We start from the raw sequence: 26844 nt of genomic DNA on the forward strand, positions 1-26844 counted from the left end.
TACGAATTTTAATCGCGAATTCGTGAATATTCGCGAATATAGCGCTATATATTCCTAATTACGAATATTCTTTTTTTTTTTTTTTTTTCCACAGTACACATCACAGTGATCACCCCTCTCTGCTTCCAGCTTGTGTGGTGTAAAGAAGGCTCTAATACTACTGTGCGAGATTGGTGTGCGAATTTCCGCATATGCTAATTTCCGCATATGCGAATTTCTGTTTATGTTAATTTCCGCATATGCGAATTTCTGTTTATGTTAATTTTCGCATATGCGAATTTTCACATATGCGAAAATAAAACGAGAGTGTTACGAATATGCGAATATTCGCGAATATATGACGAATATTCGTCCATATATTCGCGAATATTCGCAAATTCGAATATGGCCTATGCCGCTCAAAACTAGTCAAGAACAGTAACCTGAGTGTCCAATCAGAATGGTGTGGCGATCAAGTATGTATACTGCGGCTCCATTTATTCTCTATAGGAGCAACTGGAAATAGCCAAGTACAGCTCTCAGCCATCTCTGGCAGCTCCTATAGAGAATGAATGGACCCCTTTCCCTATTCTCCAGATCACAGGGGAGGGAGAGGGTCCAAAAACTGAGATTAGATGATCACTTCTAATGGTTAGACAACCCCTTTAACCCCTTAGGGACAGAGCCCATTATGACCCTAAGGACGGGAGCATTTTTTGCAAATCTGACCACTGTCACTTTAAGCATTAATAACTCTGGAATGCTTTTACCTATAAATTTGATTCAGAGATTGTTTTTTCGTGACATATTCTACTTTATGTTAGTGGTAAATTTTTGCCGATACTTGCATCCTTTCTTGGTGAAAAATGCAAAAATTTCATGAAAAATTTGAAAATTTAGCATTTTTCTAACTTTGAAGCTCTCTGCTTATAAGGAATATGGATATTCCAAATAAATTATATATTGATTCACATATACAATATGTCTACTTTATGTTTGCATCATAAAATTGATGAGTTTTTACTTTTGGAAGACACCAGAGGGCTTCAAAGTTCAGCAACAATTTTCCAATTTTTCGCAAAATTTTCAAAATCGGAATTTTTCAGGGACCAGTTCAGGTTTGAAGTGGATTTGAAGGGTCTTCTGGTTAGAAATACCCCATAAATGACCCCATTATAAAAACTGTACCCCTCAAAGTATTCAAAATGACATTCAGTAAGTGTGTTAACCCTTTATGTGTTTCACAGGGATAGCAGCAAAGTGAAGGAGAAATTTCAAAATCTTAATTTTTTTTACACTCTCATGTTCTTGTAGACCCAGTTTTTGAATTTTTACAAGGGGTAAAAGGAAAAAAATCCTCTCAAAATTTGTAACCCAATTTCTGTCGAGTAAGAAAATACCTCATATGTGTATGTCAAGTGTTCGGCGGGCGCACTAGAGGGCTCAGAAGCGAAGGAGCAACAATGGGATTTAGGAGAGTGAGTTTTTCTGAAATGGTTTTTGGGGGCATGTCACATTTAGGAAGCCCCTATGGTGCCAGGACAGCAAAAAAAAAACGCACACTATTATGGAAACGACACCCCTCAAGGAACGTAACAAGGGGTACGGTGAGCCTTAACACCCCACAGGTGTTTGACAACTTTTTGTTAAAGTCGGATGTGTAAATGAAAAAAAATATTTTTCCACTAAAATGCTGGGTTTTCCCCAAATTTTACTTTTTTACAAAGGGTAATAGGAGAAAATGCCCCCCAAAATCTGTAACCCCATTTCTTCTGAGTATGGAAATACCCCATGTTTGGACGTCAAGTGCACTGCGAGCAAACTACAACGCTCAGATGAGAAGGGTTTATGTCAGAACCGCTGTAAAATCAGCCACCCCTGTGCAAATCACCAATTTCGGCCTCAAATGTACATGGTGCGCTCTCCCTCCTGAGCCTTGTTGTGCGCCCGCAGAGCATTTTACGCCCACATATGAGGTATTTCCGTACTCAGGAGAAATTGCGTTACAAATTTTGGGGGTCTTTTTTTCCTTTTACTTCTTGTGAAAATAAAAAGTAAAGGGCAACACCAATAATTTTTTTTTTTTTTTTTACACTAACAGGCTGGTGTAGACCCCAACTTTTCCTTTTCATAAGGGGTAAAAGGAGAACAAGACCCCCAAAATTTGTAGTGCAATTTCTCCCGAGTACGGAAATACCCCATATGTGGCCCTAAACTGTTTCCTTGAAATACGACAGGGCTCCAAAGTGAGAGAGCGCCATGCGCATTTGAGGACTAAATTAGGGATTGCACAGAGGTGGACATAGGGGTATTCTACGCCAGTGATTCCCAAACAGGGTGCCTCCAGCTGTTGCTAAACTCCCAGCATGCCTGGACAGTCAGTGGCTGTCCGGAAATGCTGGGAGTTGTTGTTTTGCAACAGCTGGAGGCTCCGTTTTGGAAACACTGCCGTACAATATGTTTTTCATTTTTATTGGGGGGGGGGGGGCAGTGTAAGGGGGTGTATATGTTGTGTTTTACTCTTTATTAGGTGTTAGTGTAGTGTAGTGTAGTGTAGTGTTTTTAGGGTACGTTCACACTGGCGGGTTACGGTGAGTTTCCCGCTAGGAATTTGCGCTGCGGCAAAAATTTGCCGCAGCTCATACTTGAAGCAGGAAACTTGCTGTAGACCCGCCCGTGTGAATGTACCCTGTACGTTCTCATGGGGGGGAACCTCCAACTGTTTCAAAACTACAGCTCCCAGCATGCACGGTCTGTCAGTACATGCTGGGAGTTGTAGTTTTGCAACAGCTGGAGGCACACTGGTTGGAAAACCTTCAGTTAGGTTCTGTTACCTAACAGTATTTTCCAACCAGTGAGCCTCCAGCTGTTGCAAAACTACAACTCCCAGCATGCACGGTCTGTCAGTACATGCTGGGAGTTGTAGTTTTGCAACAGCTGGAGGCACACTGGTTGGAAAACCTTCAGTTAGGTTCTGTTACCTAACTCAGTATTTTCCAACCAGTGTGCCTCCAGCTGTTGCAAAACTACAACTCCCAGCATGCACGGTCTGTCAGTACATGCTGGGAGTTGTAGTTTTGAAACAGCTGGAGGCACACTGGTTGGAAAATACTGAGTTAGGTTCTGTTACCTAACTCAGTATTTTCCAACCAGTGTGCCTCCAGCTGTTGCAAAACTACAATTCCCAGCATGACTGATCACAGAAGGGCATGCTGGGAGATGTAGTTATGCAACAGCTGGAGGTATGCAACTACAACTCCCAGCATGCCGAGACAGCTGTTTTCTGTGTGGGCATGCTGGAATTTGTAGTTTTGCAACATCTGGAGTGCTACAATTTAGAGACCACTGAACAGTGATCGCCAAACTGTGGACCTCCAGATGTTGCAAAACTACAACTCCCAGCATGCCCAGACAGCAAACAGCTGTGTGGGCATGCTAGGAGTTGTAGTTTTGCAAGATCTAGAGGGCAGTATAGAGATCACTGTGCAGTGGTCTCTAAACTGCAGACCTCCAGCTGTTGCAAAACTACAAATTCCAGCATGCCCACACAGCAAACAGCTGTCTGGACATGCTGGGAGTTGTAGTTTTGCAACATCTGGAGGGCTACAGTCTAGAGACCACTATAGTGGTCTCAGACTGTAGCCCTCTAGATGTTGCTATGCAACTACTCACCGGCTTCCGTCGCATCCGGGAGCCGTCCTCTTCTGCCGCACGCCGCCGCAGATCTCCGTCGCCGCCCGCCGATCCCCGTCGCTCCGCTGCCTCCGGAGGGGTAAGTGGACGTCGGCGCCCGGTCCTCTTCGTTTTCCCCGTTCTGCCCCGCCTATTGTGGGAGGGCAGGACGGGGAAAACGAAAGTAAACCCCTCCGCCCCAGATCTGCTATTGGTGGTCGCGTCTAGACCACCAATAGCAGGGATAGGAGGGGTGGCAACTCTGCCACCTCACTCCTATCGCTACAGGGGGATCGTGGGTGTCTTAGACAACCGCGATCCCCCTTCTATTCCGGTTCACCGGGTCACCATAGACCCGTAATGACCCGGAATCGGCGCAAATCGCAAGTGTGAATTCACTTGCGATTTGCGCCGATCACCGACATGGGGGGGTCTAATGACCCCCCTGGGCATTTGCACGGGGTGCCTGCTGATAGATATCAGCAGTCACCCCGGTCCGGTCCCCGCCCGGCGCGCGGCGGGGACCGAAATTCCCACGGGCGTATGGATACGCCTTTCGTCCTTAAGTACCAAGACGCAAGGGCGTATGCATACGCGCTTCGTCCCCAACAGGTTAAGGACATAAAAGTGGTACTCAGATGGAAAACAATTTTTTTCAAATCAGCTGGTGCCAGAAAGTTATACAGATTTGTAAATTACTTCTATTAAAAAATCTTAACCTTTCCAATATTTACCAGCTGCTGTATGCTCCACAGGAAATTAAGTTGTCCTTTCAGTCTAACCATAGTGCTCTCTGCTGACTCAGCTGTGTCAGGAACTTTTCAGGGTAGGAGCAAATCCCCATAGCAAACCTCTCCTGCTCTGGACAGTTCCTGACATGGACAGAAGTGTCAGCAGAGAGCACTGTGGTTAGACTGAAAAGCACTGCACAACTCCCTCTGGAGCATACAGCAGCTACCCTGGAAGGATTAAGATTTTTTTCATAGAAGTAATTTACAAATCTGTTTAACTTTCAGGCACCAGTTGATTTAAAAAAAAAAAAAAGTTTACAACCGGAGTACCCCTTTAAAGGATCGTTACTGACTTTGGGGTTAGAACCTGCACCTGAATTTGAATTGGCAAATATCTGTATGGACTTTGTCTGTTCTTTCCCAGTGGTGTAACTGGATCCCAAAGAGGACCACCCCTAGTGATTTATGATACTGGTATCTTTCTATGAGGGATGGGCCAGGGTGGGATTGCTACCTTTGCACCCCCTATATCTATGCCCAGTTCGTTCCTTGTTTGTGTGGGTTTTCCTCAGGTTCTTTGCCTTTTTTTTCACAATCCAAAAAGACATCCACAAGTTTTCTATTTAGTTTGTTGGAAGCTGTGGTTAGCATAAGCTGTCATAGTTGGGGGCCCTATAACAGAATCAGATATGGAAGAAAGGAAGACGCACTCACCAGAGACTTCTGCAGCAGGAAAACAACTTTATTTGGTAAGCATGCGAAGCGCTACACAGGAACACAGGGAGCTTGTGTTAAACGGGTGAGGCAGGGGGCGTTACGGGGGCGGCAACATGTTTCACTCACGGAGGTGCTTCTTCTGACCTGCAGAGTGGCGGGCCCTTTGGCGGTGTTGGCGGCCTCGGGGGCTGGTGGGGATGTGTGGTTGGCTGACCATGCGAGGGGGGAGGTTTACGTGTGTTACGAGGGCCCTTTGGGGTTGCACCTTAAGGCTGAGGTGCGGGGGAAGATTTGGAAAGGGGAATATGTGGAGATATTTTCTATGCTCGGAGAAATTGGAGAAATTTAACCTGGATAGGGTTAAATCTGATGAGGGCAAGAAGAAGGTGAAGGAGGAGGAACGTTGGCGGTATCATTTGATACCGCGGTCATTCTCTAATTGGCTTCAGGCTTTCGCCATACTGGCTAGTGTGGTGGGTGAGAAGGCGCCGGAACACTGTTCCGGACTCTTCTGCTATATGGATGCCATTGGGGAGGCGTATCGCATCTATGGCGGGACCACCTGGTTGCGATACGATGAGCAGTTTAGGCAGAGAATGGCTTTGCGCCCGTCCTTGCGGTGGGACCACAAGGATATTGGCCTATGGATGCAGCTTATGGCCGCCCCTTGTAGTGGTCTGCAGTCCTTTCAGGATGGCGGGGGTGGACCCAGTTCCGCCTGGGTGGGGGCGGGGTCAAAGGGGTGTACTGGCAGTTCAATGAGGGCAACTGCAAGTTTGGAGCGGAGTGCCGATTCTGGCACAAGTGCTCCGGGTGTGGGTGCACCCATAGCTTGTCCCACTGTTTTAGGAAGGGTGGGAGGAAGGGGGAGATTCTGATTTCAAGAGGGGTGATGCCGGTGGTGGTGGCAAGGATGGCGCCCTTCCTCGACCTGTACCCAAATAGTGTCGGCTGTATTGTTATGTGCTGGGTTTTTGGAGGGGTTCCGTATTCCGAGTTCGGCGGCGGGTTCTGCATGGCTTGTGCAGAATTTGGTTTCTGCACAGCTCCGCCCTGACTTGGTTGCAGAAAAATTGTTGAAGGAGTTGGAGTTGGGTCGGATGGTGGGGCCTTTTGAGTCTCCCCCGTTACCGGGCTTGAGGGTTTCTCCGTTGGGTCTAGTGCATAAGAAGGAACTCAATACATTTCGACTCATTCACCATCTCTCGCATCCCACGGGAGAGTCAGTGAATGATGGTATCGATCCGGCGGTTTGTGCTGTTTCGTATACATCCTTCGATGCTGCTTTGGTGTGGGTCAGGCAGTATGGGTGGGGCGCTCTGTTTGCTAAGACGGACATTGAGGCTGCCTTTAGGATCCTTCCCGTTCACCCTAATAGCTTCCTGCTGTTGGGTTGTTGTTTGGAGGGGCAATATTTTGTTGATCTTTGCCTACCTATGGAGAGGTTCGGTTTCTTGTTATTATTTTGAGCATTTTAGTTTGTTCTTGGAATGGGTGGTTATGTGGGAGTCCCAGGTTGATTCAGTGCTCCACTACCTTGATGATTTTTTGTTTGTTGGTCCGGCGGGATCTAGGGTCTGTGCTATCCTGCTGCAAGTTATGGCGCGGGTGGCCAACTGGTTTGGGGTTCCTTTGGCCCCGGATAAGACGGAGGGCCCGGCAACAATAGTCAAGTTTCTTGGGATTGTGATCGATACGGAAGCTTTGAAATGTCGGTTGCCGGAGGACAAGCTTGCGGAGTTGTGGTCATCGGTTGACCGTGTGCGCCAGGTTCGCAAGCTGCGTTTGCGGGAAGTTCAGGTTTTGTTAGGGAGATTGAATTTCGCCTGCCGTATCACGCCCATGGGGCGAGTGTTTTGCAGCCGCACCATTTTGTTTGGTTGTCCGCTGAAGTGCGGGCGGATTTGGGGATTTGGAGTGAGTTTTTGAGCCGCACAACTGCCGGTCCCTGATCATGGACCGTCCGGTGTCTAGTGGGGAGTTGGATTTGTTTACGGACGCGGCGGGTAGCTGTGGTTTTGGGGTGTACTTGGGGGGGCAGTGGTGTGCGGGTTCGTGGCCTAAAGCTTGGAGGACGGCTGGGCTCACAAAAAACCTGGCGCTGTTGGAACTGTTCCCCATTGTGGTGGCGATTGAGGTTTGGGGGGACTTGTTGCGCAATAGTAAGGTGTGCTTGTGACAATATGGGCGTGGTCCAGGCCATTAATGGGCAGACGGCACATTCTCCACCGGTGGTTAGTCTGCTGCGCAGGTTAGTGTTGTGGGGTTTGGAGCTGAATTCTCACTTTGTTACTTTGCATGTTCCTGGGGCTAATAATGACATCGCTGACACTCTCTCTCATTTTCAGTGGGAAAGTTTTTCGGGAGTTGGTGCCGGAGGCAGCGAAGGAAGCGGTTCTTTGTTCCAACTGGCTGTGGAGTCTGGTGTAGCGGTGGCCTTGGGTTTGGTCAGCCGGTCCATGAGTGAGACTACCTGGTCGGCGTACAGGCGGTGGTGGATTGATTGGGAGGCCTTGGTAGCGTTTTTGAATCTCGGGGCAGCGGTTTCGGAGTGGGAGGCGGCTCTGCATTTCTATGTCGGCAGGGCTTTCTGCGAAGGAGTTTCCCCTTCGGGGTTGGGGTGTCGGTTGTCGGCCATAGCATTTTGGTTCAAGGTGCGGGGGTTGCCTGACTTGACTAAGTTTTTCCTGGTTCAACAGGCGGTGCAGGGTTTTAGAAAAGGGGTGGTTTGGAGGGATACGAGGAAGCCGGTGTCTTTTCCTCTGCTGTTGCGGCTGGGGGTTTTGTTGGAGGGGGTTTGTGCCTCGCCTTACAAGCTGCTTTTGTTTTGCTTGGCCTTTGCCCTGGCATTTTTTGGGGCTTTTCGGATTTCAGAGTTGGTTGCTCCCAGTAGACTTCGGGCAGGGGAGTTACTTTTTGCAGATGTCTCTTGGAGTGCCTACTGTGCCGTTCCAAGATGGATCAGTTGGGTAAGCGTGTGGTTGTGCGGCTTGCACCTTTGGAGGGGTCTGGTATCTGTCCAGTGGCTTGCTACCGGGAGTTCTTAGAGGTGCGCCCGCCTGGGTTGGGTCCTCTGTTGATACATGAGGATGGTGGGTTTTTGTCCCATTTCCGGTTTACGGCGGTCTTCCGCAAGTGCTTCAGGCGAGGAGTATAGCTCTTACTCCTTTAGGATTGGCGCAGCGATTGAGGCGTCTCGGTGGGGTTTGGGACCTGATTTGATTAAGCGGATTGTGAGGTGGGATTCTGAACGTTTTAAAATATATGTGTGGCCTAATCTGTTGTGAGTTTTGTCCATGTTCCGGTTCTGTGGCTGGCATGTTTCTTTTCTTTTTGGTTCCCAAAAATGTTTGGTGTGGATCGTTGGTCATTCTTGCGTGACCAGAGGGGGGGGGGGGGGGCGAGAGCTGAGGTTCGACCTGCTGGTCGGCAACTTGTTTTTCCGCGGTTGGAGGTTGAGGTTCGGTGGTTGGGGCAAGGGGGCATGAGGTTGCCCGAGATATTGCCGAGAGTTCATTTTTATGTGAGGATGTACAGGCCTCCTGACGTTATTTTCCTGCACCTTGGAGGTAATGACTTGGGATTCCGCACGTCTAGGGACCTGATGTGGCATAGAAAGCTGGACATGCTTCGCCTGTGGTTGGCCTTCCCGGGGCTGATTTTGATTTGGTCTGACTCGGAGGAAGTGGAGGCGGGCCAGATCGGTGGCCAGGTTGAATAGGGCACGGACTAAGGTCAATAAAGTTGTGGGTAGGTTTGTGGCTCGGAATGGTTGTCTGGTGGTGCGCCACAAAGAGTTTGAGGCTGGTGATCCAGATTTTATGGCGGCTGACAATGTTCACTTGAATGAGCTTGGAATGGATCTGTGGCTGCTGGAGGTTTGTAGGCGAGTAAGGGGGTCACTCGCCTCCATTGTGAAGGGGGCAGAGGCATCACTGTACTTGTGGAGTTTGGAGTGTTCGGTGAGGCGTGGAGGATACACAGCCCAGTGGTGTGGTCTCTGTGGCCATGGGGCCCAGGGAGAGATATGGGGCTCTGAAGATGGTGATCCTGGGCCAGGTGATGGACGGCTGGGAGTAAAAGTAGGAGGCCCTAGTGATTCAATGGATGGTTTGGGAAACAAAGTGGACGGTGCCTCTGGGTTCTTCTCCTGATAATATTTATTGTTCCAAAAGGAGTTATTGCTGTTATATTAATGTGTGACGTTCATACAGAGGTTTATATTTGTTAGGGTGGGTTCACACTACGTTTTCTCCCATACGGGAGCGCATACGGCAGGGGGGAGCTAAAACCTCGTGCTCCCGTATGTCTTCGTATGCGCTCCCGTGTGTCATTCATTTCAATGAGCCGGCCGGAGTGAAACGTTCGGTCCAGTCGGCTCATTTTTGCGCCGTATGCGCTTTTACGACCGGACCTCAAACCGTGGTTGACCACAGTTTTAGGTCCGGTTGTAAAAGCGCATACAGCGCAAAAATGAGCCGACCGGACCGAACGTTTCACTCCGGCCGGCTCATTGAAATGAATGACACACGGGAGCGCATACGAAGGCATACGGGAGCGCAAGGTTTTAGCTCCCCCTGCCGTATGCGCACCATGAAGATTGTGTCTGTATTTAATTGGGTAAAGGTTGGAGTAAGGTAGCTAAGACCAGGCAGCTAGAATCTCCCCTAGTCATGAGCTATCTAACGTAGGACAGAAAGGACATTGTTTAAGAGGTGCTCCGGGATACAAAAACTTATCCCCTATCCTAAGGATAGGGGATAAGTTTTACATCGCGGGGATCTGACCGCTGGGCCCCCGTGATCTCCCAAGCAGCACACCGGTTTTCCTTCTAAATGGAGTGTGTCGAGCAATGCACGAAGCGATGGCCGACACACCACCTCAATGCACCTCTATAGGGCAGCTAGAGATTGCTGGACAAAAGTCCCGCCGTCGACATGGCCGTCCACAGCCTTTCCCAGCAATGTCAGCGGATACTGATCATTGATCAGCTGATTGCCGGACTAGCTTCATTATTAATATAGGTTGTCCTGACTTCTTCTAGATCTATTAGTTAACTGTAATTCCACTCCAAAAGGTTCTCAATATAGAAGCAGAAGTGAGTAATATGTTCTCATGTCCACACACTCATACAACTCCACCCAAAACTATATTTTGGTTTTGGAGACTGATTCCATGTGATGTATTCCTCAGCAGACCTACAAGAAACATAAGAGGTGACCTGGACAAATACATTGGGGGAGATTTATCAAAATCTGTCCTGAGGAAAAGTTGCAGAGTTGCCCATAGCAACCAATCAGATCGCTTCTTTCATTTTTGAAAAGGCCTCTGAGAAATGAAAGAAGTGATCTGATTGGTTGCTATGGGCAACTCAGCAACTTTTCCTCTGAACGGGTTTTGACAATTCTCCCCCATTATTTCTTCTTAAAGGGGTTGACTCACCATTAGAAGCTATCACCTACCCTAAGGAAAGGGGATAACTGTCTCATTATGGGGGGGAGGGGGGGGGTCTGATTGATGTGACTCCTGCAATGTCAAGAACAGTAATCTGAGTGTCCAATCAGAATGGTGTGGCGATCAAGCATGTATACTGCGGCTCCATTTATTCTCTATAGGAGCAACTGGAAATAGCCAAGTACAGCTCTCAGCCATCTCTGGCAGCTCCTATAGAGAATGAATGGACCCCTTTCCCTTTCCTCAAGATCACAGGGGAGGCTAGATTATCACTTATAATGGTGAGACAACCCCTTTAAGGACATAAAAGGGGTACTGAGATGGAAAAAAAATTTTTTAAATCAACTGGTGCCAGAAAGTTATACAGATTTGTAAATTACTTCTATTAAAAAATCTTAACACTTCCAGTATTTATCAGTTGCTGTGGGTGCCAGAGGAAATTAAAGGGGTACTCCGGTGGAAAACTCTTTTTTTTTTTTTAAATGAACTGGTGCAGATAATACTTCTATTTAAAAAGTCTTAATCCTTTTAGTACTTTTTAGCAGATGTATGCTACAGAGGCAATTCTTTACTTTTTTAAATTCTATTTTTGTGTTGTCCACAGTGCTCTCTACTGACACCTCTGTCCATGTCAGGAACTGTCCAGAGCAGCACAGGTTTGCTATGGGGATTTACTCCTGCTCTGGACAGTTCCTGATAAGGGCATCAGGTGTCAGCAGAGAGCACAGTGGACAAGACAAAAAAAAAGAAATTCAAAAAATAAAGATTTTCCTCTGCAAACAGCTGCTAAAAAGTACTGAAAGGATTAAGATTTTTTTAATAGAAGTCATTTACAAATCTGTTTAACTTTCAGGCACCAGTTGATAAAAAAAAAAAAAGTTTTCACTGGAGTACCCCTTTAACCCCTTAAGAACCAGGCACGTACTCATCCGTCCGTGGGAAATTCGGTCCCCGCCGCACGCCAGGCGGGGACCGGACCGGGGTGACTGCTGATATCGATCAGCAGTCACCCCGCACAAATGCCCAGGGGGGGTCATCAGACCCCCCCATGTCGGCGATCGGCGCAAATCGCAAGTGAATTCACACTTGCGATTTGCTCGATTCCGGGTTATTACGGGTCTATGGTGACCCGGAATATAAGGGGGATCGCGGGTGTCTAAGACACCCACAATCCCCCTGAAGAGATAGGAGTGAGGTGGCAGGGGTGCCACCCCTCCTATCCCTGCTATTGGTGGTCTAGACGCGACCACCAATAGCAGATCGGGGGCGGGGGGGGGGGGTTAACTTTCGTTTTCCCCGTCCTGCCCTCCCACAATAGGCGGGGCAGAATGGGGAAACCACAGAGGACCGGCGCCGGAGTCCACTTACCGATTTGCGGAGGCTGCGGGCGACGATCGGCGTCGGAGATCGGCGGGCGGCGATGTCATGCAGCAGGCTCCCTGGATCCAACGGAAGCCGGTAAGTTGCCTAGCAACATCTGGAGGGCTGCAGTCCGAGACCACTATATACTGTAGCACTCCAGATGTTGCAAAACTACAACTCCCAGCATGCCCAGACAGCTGTTTGGGCATGCTGGGAGTTGTAGTTTTGCAACAGCTGGAGGGCTACAGTTTGAGACCACTATATGGTAGTCTCTGAACTATAGCCCTCCAGATCTTGCAAAACTACAACTCCTAGCATGCCCACACATCTGTTTGCTGTCAGAGCATGCTGGGATATGTAGTTTTGCAGCATCTGGAGGGCCACAGTTTGCAGTGGTCTCTATACTGTAGCTCTCCAGATGTTGCAAAACTGCAAATCCCAGCATGCACAGACAGCAAACAGCTGTCTCAGCATGCTGGGAGTTGTAGTTGCGATCCCTTCAGCTGTTGCATAACTACACCTCCCAGCATGCCCTTCGGTGATCAGTACATGCTGGGAGTTGTAGTTTTGCAACAGCTGGAGGCACACTGGTTGGCAAATATTGAGTTAGATAACAGAACATAACTGAAGGTTTTCCAACCAGTGTGCCTCCAGATGTTGCAAAAGTCTGCATGGTCTGTCAGTACATGCTGGGAGTTGTAGTTTTGAAACAGCTGGAGGTTTGCCCCCCCCCCCCCCCCCCCCCCCATGTGAACATACAGGGTACATTCACACGGGCAGACTTACAGTAAGTTTTCTGCTTGAAGTATGAGCTGCGGCAAATTTTTCCCCGCAGCGCAAACTCCTAGCAGGGAACTCACTGTAAACCTCTGTCAGTGTGAATGTAAAAACACTACACTACACTAACACATAATAAAGGGAAAAACATTACATATACACCCCCTTACACTGTCCAATAAAAATTGAAAACGTATTGTACGGCAGTGTTTCCAAAACGGAGCCTCCCGCCGTTGCAAAACAACAACTCACAGAATTTCTGGACAGCCACTGACTGTCCAGGCATGCTGGGAGTTTAGCAACAGCTGGAGGCACCCTGTTTCGGAATCACTGGCGTAGAATACCCCTATGTCCACCCCTATGCAATCCCTAATTTAGTCCTCAAATGCGCATGGCGCTCTCTCGCTTCGGAGCCCTGTCGTATTTCAAGGAAACAGTTTAGGGCCACATATGGGGTGTCTCCGTACTCGGGAGAAACTACACTAAAAATTTTGGGGGTCTTTTTCTCCTTTTACCCCTTATGAAAAGGAAAAGTTGAGGTCTACACCAGCCTGTTAGTGTAAAAAAAATTTTTTTTACACTAACATGCTGGTGTTGCCCCATACTTTCATTTTCACAAGAGGTAAAAGGAAAAAAAGACCCCCAAAATTTGTAACACAATTTCTCCTGAGTACGGAAATACCCCATATGTGGGCGCAAAATGCTCTGCGTGCGCACAACAAGGCTCAGGATTGAGAGCACACTATGTACATTTGAAGCCTAAATTGGTGATTTGCACCGGGGTGGCTAATTTTACAGCGTTCTGACATATACGCAAAAAAATAAATACTGACATGTGACCCCATTTTGGAGACTACACCCCTCACGGAATGTAACAAGGGGTAAAGTGCGCCTTAACACCCCACAGGTGTTTGACAAATTTTCGTTAAAGTTGGATAGGAAAATGAAAAAAATTATTATTTTTTCACTAAAATGCTGGTGTTACCCTAAATTTTTCATTTTCACAAGGGAAAATAGGAAAAAAGCCCCCCAAAAATTGTAACCCCATTTCTTCTGAGTAAGAAAATACCCCAAATGGGGATGTAAAGTGCTCGGCGGGCGAATTACAATGCTCAGAAGAGAGGGAGCGCCATTGGGATTTTGAAGAGAAAATGTGTCCGAAATTGAAGGCCACGTGTGTTTACAAAGCCCCCATAGTGCCAGAACAATGGACCCCCCGACATGTGACCCCATTTTGGAAACTACACCCCTAACGTAATGTAATAAGGGGTGCAGTGAGCATTTACACCCCACAGGTGTCTGACAGATTTTTGGAACAGTGGTCCGTGAATATGAAAAATTAAATTTTTCATTTGCTCAGCCCACTGTTCCAAAGATCTGTCAAATGCCAGTGGGGTATAAATACTCACTGAACCCCTTATTAAATTCTGTGAGGGGTGTAGTTTCCAAAATGGTATGCCATGTGTTTTTTTTTTTTTTTTTTTGCTGTTCTGGCACCATAGGGGCTTCCTAAATGCAACATGCCCCCCAAAAACCATTTCAGAAAAACTTACTCTCCAAAATCCCCTTGTCGCTCATTCGCTTCTGAGCCCTCTACTGCGCCCGCCGAACACTTTACATAGACATATGAGGTATGTTCTTACTCGAGAGAAATTGGGCTACAAATATAAGTATACATTTTCTCCTTTTACTCCTTGTAAAAATTCAAAAATTGGGTCTACAAGAACATGCAAGTGTAAAAAATGAAGATTGTGAATTTTCTCCTTCACTTTGCTGCTATTCCTGTGAAACACCTAAAGGGTTAAAACACTTACTGAATGTCATTTTGAATACTTTTGGGGGTGCAGTTTTTTTAATGGGGTCTTTTATGGGGTATTTCTAATATGAAGACCCTTCAAATCCACTTCAAACCTGAACTGGTCAATGAAAAATAGTGAGTTTGAAAATTTTGTGAAAAATTGGAAAATTGCTGCTGAACTTTGAAGCCCTCTGGTGTCTTCCAAAAGTAAAAACACGTCAATTTTATGATGCAAACATAAAGTAGACATTTTGTATATGTGAATAAAAAAAATATGTGGAATATCCATTTTCCTTACAAGCAGAGAGCTTCAAAGTTAGAAAAATTCAAAATTTTCAATTTTTTCAACAAATTTTGGGATTTTTCACCAAGAAAGGATGCAAGTTACCACTAAAATTTACCACTACGTTAAAGTAGAATATGTCACGAAAAAACAATCTCGGAATCAGAATGATAACTAAAAGCATTCCAGAGTTATTAATGTTTAAAGTGACAGTGGTCAGATGTGCAAAAAATGCTCTGGTCCTAAGGTGTAAAATGGCCTGGTCCTTAAGGGGTTAAAGGATCCTTACTGGCTTTGGGGTTGGAACCTGCACCTGAATTTGAATTGGCAAACATCTGTATGGACTTTGTATGTTCTCTCCCAGTGGTGTAACTGGATCCCAAAGAGGACCACCCCATGTGATTTATGATACTGGTATCTTTCTATGAGGGAAGGGCCAGGGTGGGATTGCTACCTTTGCCCACCCTATATCTATGCCCAGTTCGTTCCTTGTTTGTGTGGGTTTTCTTCAGGTTCTTTGCTTTTTTTTTCACACTCCAAAAAGACATCCACAAGTTTTCTATTTAGTTTGTTGGAAGCTGTGGTTAGCATAAGCTGTCATAGTTGGGGGCCCTATAACAGAATCAGATATGGAAGAAAGGAAGACGCACTCACCAGAGACTTCTGCAGCAGGAATACAACTTTATTTGGTAAGCATTTCACAGGAACACAGGGAGCTCGTGCAAGGGCGTACCTAGGGAATTTGGCACCCGGGGCGGACCCTTTGTTTGGCACCCCCCCACCCACACCCCACCTTAATTACACCCCCCCCCCCCTTAATTACACACCACTCCCTCCCCGCAATTACACCCCCCCTTAATTACACCCCCTCCTTCCTCCGCCCTCCCTCCCCTTAATTACACCCCTTCCCTTCACATATAATTATTTATTTGCATTTTGATGATGCCTCCGTCCGACCACTGGTGATGGATCCTTCCGCTCCTTTAAAAGATCTGTGAAGGCGGCGTCAGCGCTGTGGCGTCATGTTGCGCACTGCCGTAGCACTCCTCCCCATGCTGCTCTGACTCCACAGAGGCAGGCGCCGGGCAGAAAAGCATCGCGGTCGTGGTGCAGCAGTGGTTAGGGCCATTAGGTAGCAGTTTCTCCACATTAGGTAGCATAGATTCCTCACATTAGGTAGCATAGTATTTCAAATTAGGTTGCATAGATTCCCCACATTAGGAAGCATAGATTCCCCAAATTGGGAAGCACAGATTCCCTACATCTGGTAGCATAGATTCCCCACATTAGGAAGCATCGTTTTCCACATTAGGTAGCATAGATTCCCCATATTAGGAAGCCTAGATTCCCCGCATTAGGAAGCATAGATTCCCCACATTAGGTAGCATATATTCCCCACATTAGGAAGCGCAGTTCCCCCACATTAGGTAGCATAGATTCCCCACATTAGGTAGCATAGATTCCCCACATTAGGTAGCATAGTTTCTCCACATTAAGTAGCATAGATTCCCCACATTAGGTAGCTTAGATTCCCCACATTAGGAAGCGCAGTTTCCCCACATTAGGTAGCATAGATTCCCCACATTAAGAAGCACAGTTTCCCCACATTAGGCAGCATAGATTCCCCACATTAGGAAGTGCAGTTTCCCCACATTAGGTAGCATAGATTCCCCACATTAGGTAGCATAATTTCCCCACATTAGGTAGCATACATTCCCCACATTAGATAGCATATATTCTCCACATTAGGTAGCATAAATTCCCCACAATAGGTAGCATAGATTCCGCACAATAGGAAGCATAGTTTTCCACATTAGGTGGCATAGTTTTCCACATTAGGCAGCATAGATTCCCCACATTAGGTAGCATAGATTCCCCATATTAGGTAGCATAGATTCCCCATATTAGGTAGCATAGTTTTCCACATTAGGTAGCATAGATTCCCCACATTAGGAAGCATAGATTCCCCACTTTAGGTAGCATAGTTTTCCACATTAGGTAGCATATACTCCCCACATTAGAAAGCACAGTCTCCCCACATTAGGTATTAGGTAGTAATTCCCCACATTATTAGGGAACCGCAGTTTCCCCACATTAGGAAGCATAGTAGTCGTAGACAGACACACACACACAGACAGACACACATAGACAGACACACACAGACAGACACACACATAGACAGACACACACACATAGACAGACACACACACAGACAGACACACACACACATAGACAGACACACACACACACACACACACACAGACACACACACATAGACAGACACACACACGCACACACATAGACAGACACACACACACACATAGACAGACACACATAGACTTACCTGGCAGCATTTCTTCCCTCCGGTGGCGGCCTGACGAGGGACGTCACTGACGTCCCTCATCAGACCCGGGCTGGCCGTCGGCACAGCTGCAAACTGTGGTCGGTGGAGCGAGGTAATGGGGTGCTAACGGACGGGAGCGAGTGCAGCTGAAGACGAGGGGGGCATCCCAGTCACTGAGCGGCATGGTGTCGCCCCATCAGGCTGCTGTCGCCTGGTTCAGTCCACACCCCAGCCGCTACGCCACTGGATTGGGGGGGGGGTGACTCCATCATGGCACCCCCTTGTGAGTGGCACCAGGGGCGGAACGTCCCACGCCCTCTTGGTACACCACTGAGCTTGTGGTAAACGGGTGAGGCAGGGGGCGTTATGGGGGTGGCAACATGTTTCAGGCACAGAGGCGCTTCTTCTGGCCTGCAGAGTGCCGGCGGATCGCAACTCATTAATTTAAAGCGCTGCGGCCCGCATCTCATTCATTTAAAGCACCTGCGACCCACATCTCATTCATTTAAAGGGCCGGCAGTCCGCATCTCATTCATTTACAGCGCTGCGGCCCGCAACTCATTCATTTAAAATGCCGGCGGCTCGCAACTTAATTATTTCCAGTGCTGCGGTCTGAGGGACAGCCGGGGGTTTAGAGAAATATAGCAGCGCCCGGGGGTCACATATGATTAGTTCCTCAGCGGGGGGTGGGGGAAATACCGTTAAATACTGTGGAACTGCCATAACTTACAAAAATACTGTGATATGCATTTTTGGTCATACCGCCAAGCACTAGCCTATGTGTTTCAAGTTTTACCTTTGCCTATGGACACTGCCATGCCTTCACTTGCCTATCTGTACAATGGAGAGGGCAGTGATATAATCCATGATCGTACATTGTTACATGGTTTGAAGTAGTAGTGACATATAATCATTGCTTATTGTCAGTACAAGCCGTGTATTACAGTCACTCGTCCACCTTTCTCCGTTTGGCATGATGTAATACAATGGAGTCTTAGTCTTCCTTACTGCACATGACACAATCACACGACGATGTTATAATGCACTTACATGCCTCCCTTACTGGATGTGACCTAGTCACACTACTGTGCTATATTGTGTCACAGGTCACCCCGGTATACAACATACGATGCTATACAACGTTATTATACAGTCGGTGCTTCCCTTACTGTGACATAAACAATCACAGTCCTGTATGTAATGTACAGTATAAGGCGGCGTTCACACCACGTTTTTGCAATACAGTTCCCGTATCAGGTTTTGATGAAAAACTGATTCCTCAAGACCGTACTAAACTGTATCAAAACTTGTGTACAAATTTTAACCCGTATACGGTTTGAAAAATGATGTCCGGTTGCATCCGTTTTTAAAGAAAAAAAAATGTAGATGTTTTTAACTTTTCACTCCATTATGAATAAAGTTTCAGCGTGCACTGCGCATGTGCAAAGTCAAAAACCGTATGGTGCAAACCAAATGGAACCGTACGCACATTCTGTACAGTTCCTATTGACTCCCATGTTTAAAAAAAAAAAAACATATACGGTTTCAATATGGTTTTTCACCCAGACCAAAAACCGTGGTAGGCTACGGTTTTGGGTACAGGAAAAAAACTGACAAAACCGTACAAGACGCCAAGCCAACGCAACCGGATGCATCTTTTGGCATACAGTTTTCAATGGAGAGTCAATGAATATGGTTTTCAATATGTTTCTGTACGGTTTTCAATTTCAAAACATATACGGCGCTAGGACAGATTAGAAATGCCTTGCGGACGCCGGAATCCGGATTTCTGCGCCAGAAACATCTGGCACCGAAATACTGCCGTGTGAACAGTGCAGAAGAATCTCATTGAAATCAATAGGACTCTGCTGCTGCGGAATGTCTGTGCGGAATTCTTCTGTGGAATTCTGCGTGGAAATTCAACTGTGTGAACATGGCCTACCTGTATATTAAGGGGGTTTCCAGGATTATGTACATAGAATGTGTGTCTATTAAAAAATCTTAATCCTTCCAATACTTATCAGCTGCTGTTATGATCCACAGGAAGTTCTTTTCTTTTTGAATTTCCTTTCTGCCTGACCACAGTGCTCTCTGCTGACACATCTGTCCATTTTAGGAACTGTCCAGAGTAGGAGCAAATCCCCACAGAAAACGTATCCTGCTCTGGACAGTTACGGAAATGGACAGAGGTGTCAGGAGAGAGCACTGTGGTCAGGCAGAAAGGAAATTCAAAAAGAAAAGAACTTCCTGTGGATCATAACAGCAGCTGATAAGTACTGGAAGGATTAAGATTTTTTAATAGAAGTCATTTACAAATCTGCTTAACTTTCTGGCACCAGCTGACTTAAAAAAAACAATGGCCCTCATTTACTAAGAGAGTTGTGTAGGTTTCTTTGTGGGTTTAAATTCCCTACAATTTATTTTCCCCGATATTTACTAAGGTTTCCCTACATTTTCCACTTTTCCTACATTTTGCTTTTTTTTACACATGTTCTGATCTGTCCAGTTTTCCTCAGCTCAAATCCACCACATTTTATGTGGAAACTAGAGATGAGCGAACTTACAGTAAATTCGATTTGTCACGAACTTCTCGGCTCAGCAGTTGATGACTTATCCTGCGTAAATTAGTTCAGCTTTCAGGTGCTCCTGTGGGCTGGAAAAGGTGGATACAGTCCTAGGAGACTCTTTCCTAGGACTGTATCCATCTTTTCCAGCCCACCGGAGCACCGGAAAGCTGAACTAATTTATGCAGGAAAAGTCATCAACTGCCGAGCCGAGAAGTTCGTGACGAATCGAATTTACTGTAAGTTCGCTCATCTCTAGTGGAAACCTTAATAAATATGTTGGGTTTTTGTAAAAATGTCGGGAACACGCCCCTTTCCGGAGACCATGCCCCCTTTTCCCGGCGGCCACGCTCCTTTTTCAGTTTTTTTTTTAGCAAAATAGAGAGTTAGTCGGGGTTTTTTCAATTCTGGCGCAAAATCTGGCGTAGACATAATTTTTGGCGCAATGTGACAGAATCTGGCGCACAACCCGACAAAACATGTTGGGTTTGCAATAGTAAATGAGGGCCAATGTTTTTCAGTGGAGTTCCCCTTTAATGAATGGAAGTCAATGGATACGACTTGGCGTGCAGATTTGGACGATTTCAATGTTAAAAATCGGGAGAAGAAGTAGGATGGTAAAATCGTGAATGCACCCTTAGATTATCTATGGAGTCATACATATGGCCATATTATGAATTGTATGGATCTATAATAAAGCTGTATAGCAGAGCTGTTGTACCCTAGAAACAATGCCACCTTTAAAGGGGTACTCCACTGGAAAAAAAAAATTTTTAAATGAACTGGTGCCAGAAAGTTAAGCAGATTTGTAAATGACTTCTATTAAAAAATCTTAATCCTTCCAGTACTCATCAGCTGCTGTATGCTTCACAGGAAATTATTTTCTCTTTAAATTTCCTTTCTGCCTGACCACAGTGCTCTCTGCTGACACCTCTGTCCATTTTAGGAACTGTCCAGAACAGGAACAATTCCACATAGAAAACCTATCCTGCTCTGGACAGTTCCTAAAATGGACAGTGGTGTCAGCAGAGAGCACTGTGGTCTGACAGAAAGGAAATTCAACAAGAAAAGAACTTCATGTGGAGCATACAGCAGCTAATAAGTACTGGAAGGATTAAGATTTTTTTTAATAGAAGTCATTTACAAATCTGTTGAACTTTTTGGCACCAGCTGACTTAAAAAAAAAAAAAATATTTTCCAGTGGAGTTCCCCTTTAATGAATGGAAGTCAATGGATACGATTTGGCATGCAGATTTATACGATTTCAAAGTAAAAAATCGGGAGAGGAAGCAGGATGGTAAAATCGTGATGTGATGTAAACAGATTTGTAAATTACTTCTATTAAAATAATCTTCCAGTACTTATTAGCTGCTGAATACTACAGAGGAAATTCTTTTCTTTTTAGAACACAGAGCTCTCTGCTGACATCACGAGCACAGTGCTCTCTGCTGACATCTCTGTCCATTTTAAGAACTGTCCAGAGTAGGAGAAAATTCCCATAGCAAACATATGCTGCTCTGGACAGTTCCTAAAATGGACAGAGATGTCAGCAGAGAGCACTGTGCTCGTGATGTCAGCAGAGAGCTCTGTGTTCCAAAAAGAAATGAATTTCCTCTGTAGTATTCAGCAGCTAATAACTACTGGAAGGATTAAGATTTTTTTTAATAGAAGTCATTTACAAATCTGTTTAACTTTCTGGCACCAGTTGATTTAAAAACAATAAAATAAAAATTTTAAAAAGTTTAAAGGGAACCTGTAAGCAAGAAAGAACCCTATGTATTAGAGCATCTTTTACAGTAGATCAGTATTTTCCAACCAGGGTGCCTCCAGCTGTTGCGAAACTACAACTCCCAGCATGCCCGGACAGCCGTTGGCTGTCCGGGCATGCTGGGAGTTGTAGTTTTGCAACAGCTGGAGGCGCCCTGGTTGGGAAACCCTACAGTAGACACAATTCTTGTTGCTGTGTATTTGCTGTATTCGTTTCCATGTGTGTTACGCAGGAATTTGACGTCACGAAGAGGTTTTCACACCTGTGTCCGCCTTCTCCATCGGCTGAGGCGTGTAGACAAGAGTCGCCTACAGGAACAAAGAAGACTCATAGACTGTAGGAAGTAGAGTTAACACTTCACCTTCCAGCCAGCCTGCAACGAGCACGAGGGCTGACCCCGAAATTCCGCTGTTCCAGCAACGCAAGGGTGTATCTGCCGCCGCCGCCGCCTCTATATATACAACCTGCAAGGCTGAGCTCCTCAGATAAGTTATAGACACCTTCTGCTCAACACCGGACTGGCGGCTCAACTAATATAAAGGTAGGTCTATATGATATACTACATAATAGGATATAGTTATACATTGTATGATAGGCGGATAGATGTATGTAGCTGCTGTAACCTGATCTGGATAGTGCTGGGTAGTTATTATTTCCATATCGTTTTATTAGAGATGTTAATGAATTAAGTTTATTTTAAGGATTCTTTATTTTAAATAATAATTATTAAATCATAATAATCAAATAGCAATTATTTCAAATAATGTTTCCAATAGTCCAGCACCTGTTCCTCTGCAAATAGATCCTGAGGATTAAAGGGTTTATCCCGAGATGCAAAGTTATTCCCTGTCCACCGATAACTAGCTGATCAGTGCGGATCTGACCACTGGGGACCCCCACCGATCCCAATAATGGAGGGCAATTGTTCTCCCTGAACAAATAGAGAGGAAACACGCCTGCATGTCCCCTAAGACAAGTGGTCTACAAACTGTGGCCCTCCAGATGTTGCAAAACGACAACTCTAGAGGGACCGCTGTTAGAGAATGGATGGAAGAATTACTGTGCTGGGCTCCATTTATTCAAAGTGCAATTGTCCTTCATTGGTGGGATAGGTAGGGGTCCCAGTGGTCAGACCGCATCTATCTATCTAACTCATATCTATCTATGTATCTATCTCATATCTATCTATGTATCTATCTATCTCATATCTATCTATCTCATATCTATCTATCTCATATCTATCTATCTATCTATCATATCTCATATCTATCTATCTGTCTCATATCTATCTATCTATCTATATCATATCTATCTATCTCATATCTATCTATCTCATATCTATCTATCTATCTATCTCATATCTATCTATCATATCTCATATCTATCTATCTATCTCTCATATCTATCTCATATCTATCTATCTATCTCATATCTATCTATCTCATATCTATCTATCTCATATCTATCTATCTATCTCATATCTATCTCATATCTATCTATCTATCTCATATCTATCTATCATATCTCATATCTATCTATCTCATATCTATCTATCTATCATATCTCATATCTATCTATCTCATATCTATCTATCTATCTCATATCTATCTATCATATCTCATATCTATCTATCTCATATCTATCTCATATCTATCTATCTATCTATCTATCTATCTCATATCCATCTATCTCATATCTATCTATCTATCTATCTATCTCATATCTATCTATATATCTCATATCTCTCTCATATCTATCTATCTCATATCTATCTATCTCATATCTATCTATCTCATATCTATCTATCTATCTATCTCTCATATCTATCTATCTCATATCTATCTATCTATCTCATATCTATCTATCTATCTATCTATCTCATATCTGTCTATCTCATATATATCTATCTCATATCTATCTATCTATCTATCTCATATCTATCTATCTCATATCTATCACATATCTATCTATCTCATATCTATCTCATATCTATCTATCTCATATCTATCTATCTATCTATCTATCTCATATCTATCTATCTATCTCATATCTATCTATCTATCTATCTCATATCTATCTATCTCATATCTATCTATCTATCTCATATCTATCTATCTATCTCATATCTATCTATCTATCTATCTATCTCATATCTATCCATCTATCTATCTCATATCTATCTATCTATCTCATATCTATCTATCTATCTCATATCTATCTATCTATCTCATATCTATCTATCTATCTCATATCTATCTATCTATCTCATATCAATCTATCTATAGGAAAAATTGAAGCAGCACAACCCAAAAGAAAAGGAAATGGTGATGGGTGCCAGCAGGTTGTTGTCCCAGGTTACGGGTCAAGTGTAGATAACAAAACAGAAGAAATCTGCAGCACTCCAAAATAAGGTGCAAAAATGGTGACTTTATTAGCCTGACGGCATAGCCATTTTTGGCTATGCCGTGACGGGCGAATGAACGGGAAAAATAGTGCACGCACTAATTCTCCCGTTACTATCACCCGTCACAAAATAACAGCCGTTATTAATAACGGGTGATAACGGGTTAAAATGGCTATTAGAAAAATCCCATAGACTATAATGGGATCTTGTAACGGCTGTTAGTGATTTAATACCGGCCGCATAACTGCAGATTTCAAGGGGCGTTCATAACGGAACTTGTTTTACAGTGTGAAAGCCGCCTAACACACACTCACACCCTGTGTCTGAACAAATCCTTCAGTCCTGTGTTAGGATTTGTTCACACAACCATAATGGCTCTCTTTATAACAAGGACCATGATGTCAGACCCTATTAAATTATTTGGAGGTCCATTGAATCCTTAATTTTTTTATTTTTTTTTATTCAACTGGTGCCAAAAAGTTAAACAGATTTGTAAATTACTTCTATTTAAAAATCTTAAGCCTTGCAGTACTTATCAGCTGCTGTATGCTACAGAGGAAGTTGTGAAGTTCCTTTCTGTCTGACCACAGTGCTCTCTGCTGACACCTCTGAAAATGTCAGGAACTGTCCAGAGCATGAGCAAATCCCCATAGCAAACCTCTCCTGCTCTGGACAGGTCCTAACATGGAGAGAGGTGTCAGCAGAGAGCACCGTGGTCAGACAGAAAAGAACTACACAACTTCATCTGGAGCATACAGCAGATGATAAGTACTGGAAGGATTAAGATTTTTAAATAGAAGTAATGTAGAAATCTGTTTAACTTTCTGACACCAGTTGATTTAAAAAAACATATTTCCACCGAGTACCCCTTTAAGGTTCCATCATGGTGCCCGCCATTGTGACAGACAGAGTGGCGCTTCATGCTGCTCTACTCTTCCTGTCAAATATGATGGTACTACTAACGGAGACTCTGACTGTGAACACAGCGTGACTCCTTTAAACTGTAGTTACCCAAAAGAGGGATCAGACAAACAAGGGGTTTCACAAGATTTCAGGACTTATCTGCGTACGCAGGTGAATTTCCTCAGTGGGTCCATGTCGCCCAAAATCGGTGCCGATTTCACATGGAATTTGCAGCCAAAAGTAGCCCCTGAAATTCAAAGTCCCATTAACTAATGGGGACACGTTCATTCTTTTGGCGGAATCAAATTTCCAACAGTGGAACTTCCGACGTGTAAACTGAGCAGCAGCCTCCTATTTGGGGAGATTTATCAAAACCTGTGCAAAGGAAAAGTTGCCCAGTTGCCCATAGCAACCAATCAGATTGCTTCTTTCATTTTGCAGAGGCCTTGTTGAAAATGAAAGGAGCGATCTGATTGGTTGCTATGGGCAACTCAGCAACGTTTCCTCTGGACTGGTTTTGATAAATCTCCCCCATTGAGATCAATGGGAAGCTGCTGCAAGCCACTTGGAAATTCTGAGTGTAGTGTCCTTTGTGTGAACACTGCCTAAAACAACAACTACCTGTTGCCCATAGCAACCAATCAAAACTCAGCTTTTAATTCATATTGTAGACAGTTTCACAGGTCTGCCCCAGTGTTTGTAGTCAATAACAATAGAGACACCATAGTCTGCATTGTGACTGTTTTATACAAAATTGGCATTGTGTTCATTGTGACTGGCACCTGCCCCCTCTCGTTTTGGAAGGTATAATTCCGACACGTGCAGAGGCAGAAGTAAGGGCCAGGTAAGACCTGTTCTGCTCCATGGACAGCCTCCTTAGGGTAGGTTTTCTTCTGCAGTCAACCCGCAGCGAAAAAGTTACGTGTGTTCCTACCCTAAAGGGATTATCCAAGATTCAAAAATCGAATTCAAAATATCTGCTCTCCTCCAAATACAGCAGCACTCCTGTTCTCAGGTTTGGTGTGGCATTACAATGGCTCCATACATTTTTTCTAATCTTGGATAACCAACATAAAATGTGCGTATTGTCCGCTCTAGGACCACTTGAAAATGCATTTCCGAGCAGAATCCGCAGAAGCAATGAACCTGTTCCTTTCTTCTGCGGACATGGAAGATGTGCACAGTGCAGCAGAATCCCATTGAAATCACAGGGACTCAGCTGCAGCGAAATTTCCGAGCTGAATATTTCTGCAGAAATTCGGCTTGGAAATTCTGCCCTGTGAACATGACCATAAAGGGGTACTCCGGCCCTAAGACATCTTATCCCCTATACAAATTATAGGGAAAAAAAATGTCTGATCGCGGGGGTCCTGCCGCTGGGGACCCCCGCAATCTCTCATGCAGACACCCACCTGTGGCAGCTGCTAGACTTCTGGCATTTGTGAACAAACACTTTACATTTCCATTAAAGGGGTATTGCAGGCAAAAACTTTTTATATATATATATATATATATATATATATATATATATATATATATCAACTGGCTCCGGAAAGTTAAACAGATTTGTAAATTACTTCTATTAAAAAATCTTAATCCTTCCAATAGTTATTAGCTTCTGAAGTTTTCTGTCTAACTGCTCAATGATGATGTCACATCACGGGAGCTGTGCATGATGGGAGAATATCCCTTGCATGATGGGAGAATATCCCCATAGGAGCTGGACAGCTCCCGGGACGTGAGTCATCAGAAAGCAGTTAGACAGAAAACAGCAACTCAACTTCAGAAGCTAATAACTATTGGAAGGATTAAGATTTTTTTAATAGAAGTAATTTACAAATCTGTTTAACTTTCCGGAGCCAGTTGATATATAAAAAAAAATTTCTGCCTGGAATACCCCTTTAAGTTTTACACATTCAGTCTCACTAATGGTATTTTTGAGTAAGGCTGGGTTCACGTACGTTCGGCATCCGGCATAGGTGAACTCAGCCTAAATCTCAACGCAACTGATGCCACAACTGATGACAACTTGTCATCAGTTGTATGGCATGCGGCGTCCATTGTTTCTGGGCAACGGACAGGGGAACG

General features: G+C 44.8%; 1 protein-coding gene across 3 annotated transcripts in view; it reads left to right on the forward strand.

The window, feature by feature from the left end:
- TNS4 (tensin 4) overlaps positions 1 to 26844 on the forward strand; it is a 79246-nt gene that overhangs the window by 25686 nt on the left and 26716 nt on the right. The window contains exons 1-2 of one of the 3 annotated variants that reach the window (XM_056547910.1): positions 15354 to 15462; positions 21682 to 21990. The gene's annotated coding sequence lies outside the window, so the exon portion shown is untranslated. Of the gene's footprint in view, positions 1 to 15353; positions 15463 to 21681; positions 21991 to 25258; positions 25601 to 26844 lie in introns of those variants that run through there. The other 2 variants (XM_056547908.1, XM_056547909.1) reach the window with 2 other exon arrangements.

The sequence above is a fragment of the Hyla sarda genome, chromosome 12 (genome assembly GCF_029499605.1).
Source record: "Hyla sarda isolate aHylSar1 chromosome 12, aHylSar1.hap1, whole genome shotgun sequence".
Classification (NCBI taxonomy): domain Eukaryota; kingdom Metazoa; phylum Chordata; class Amphibia; order Anura; family Hylidae; genus Hyla; species Hyla sarda.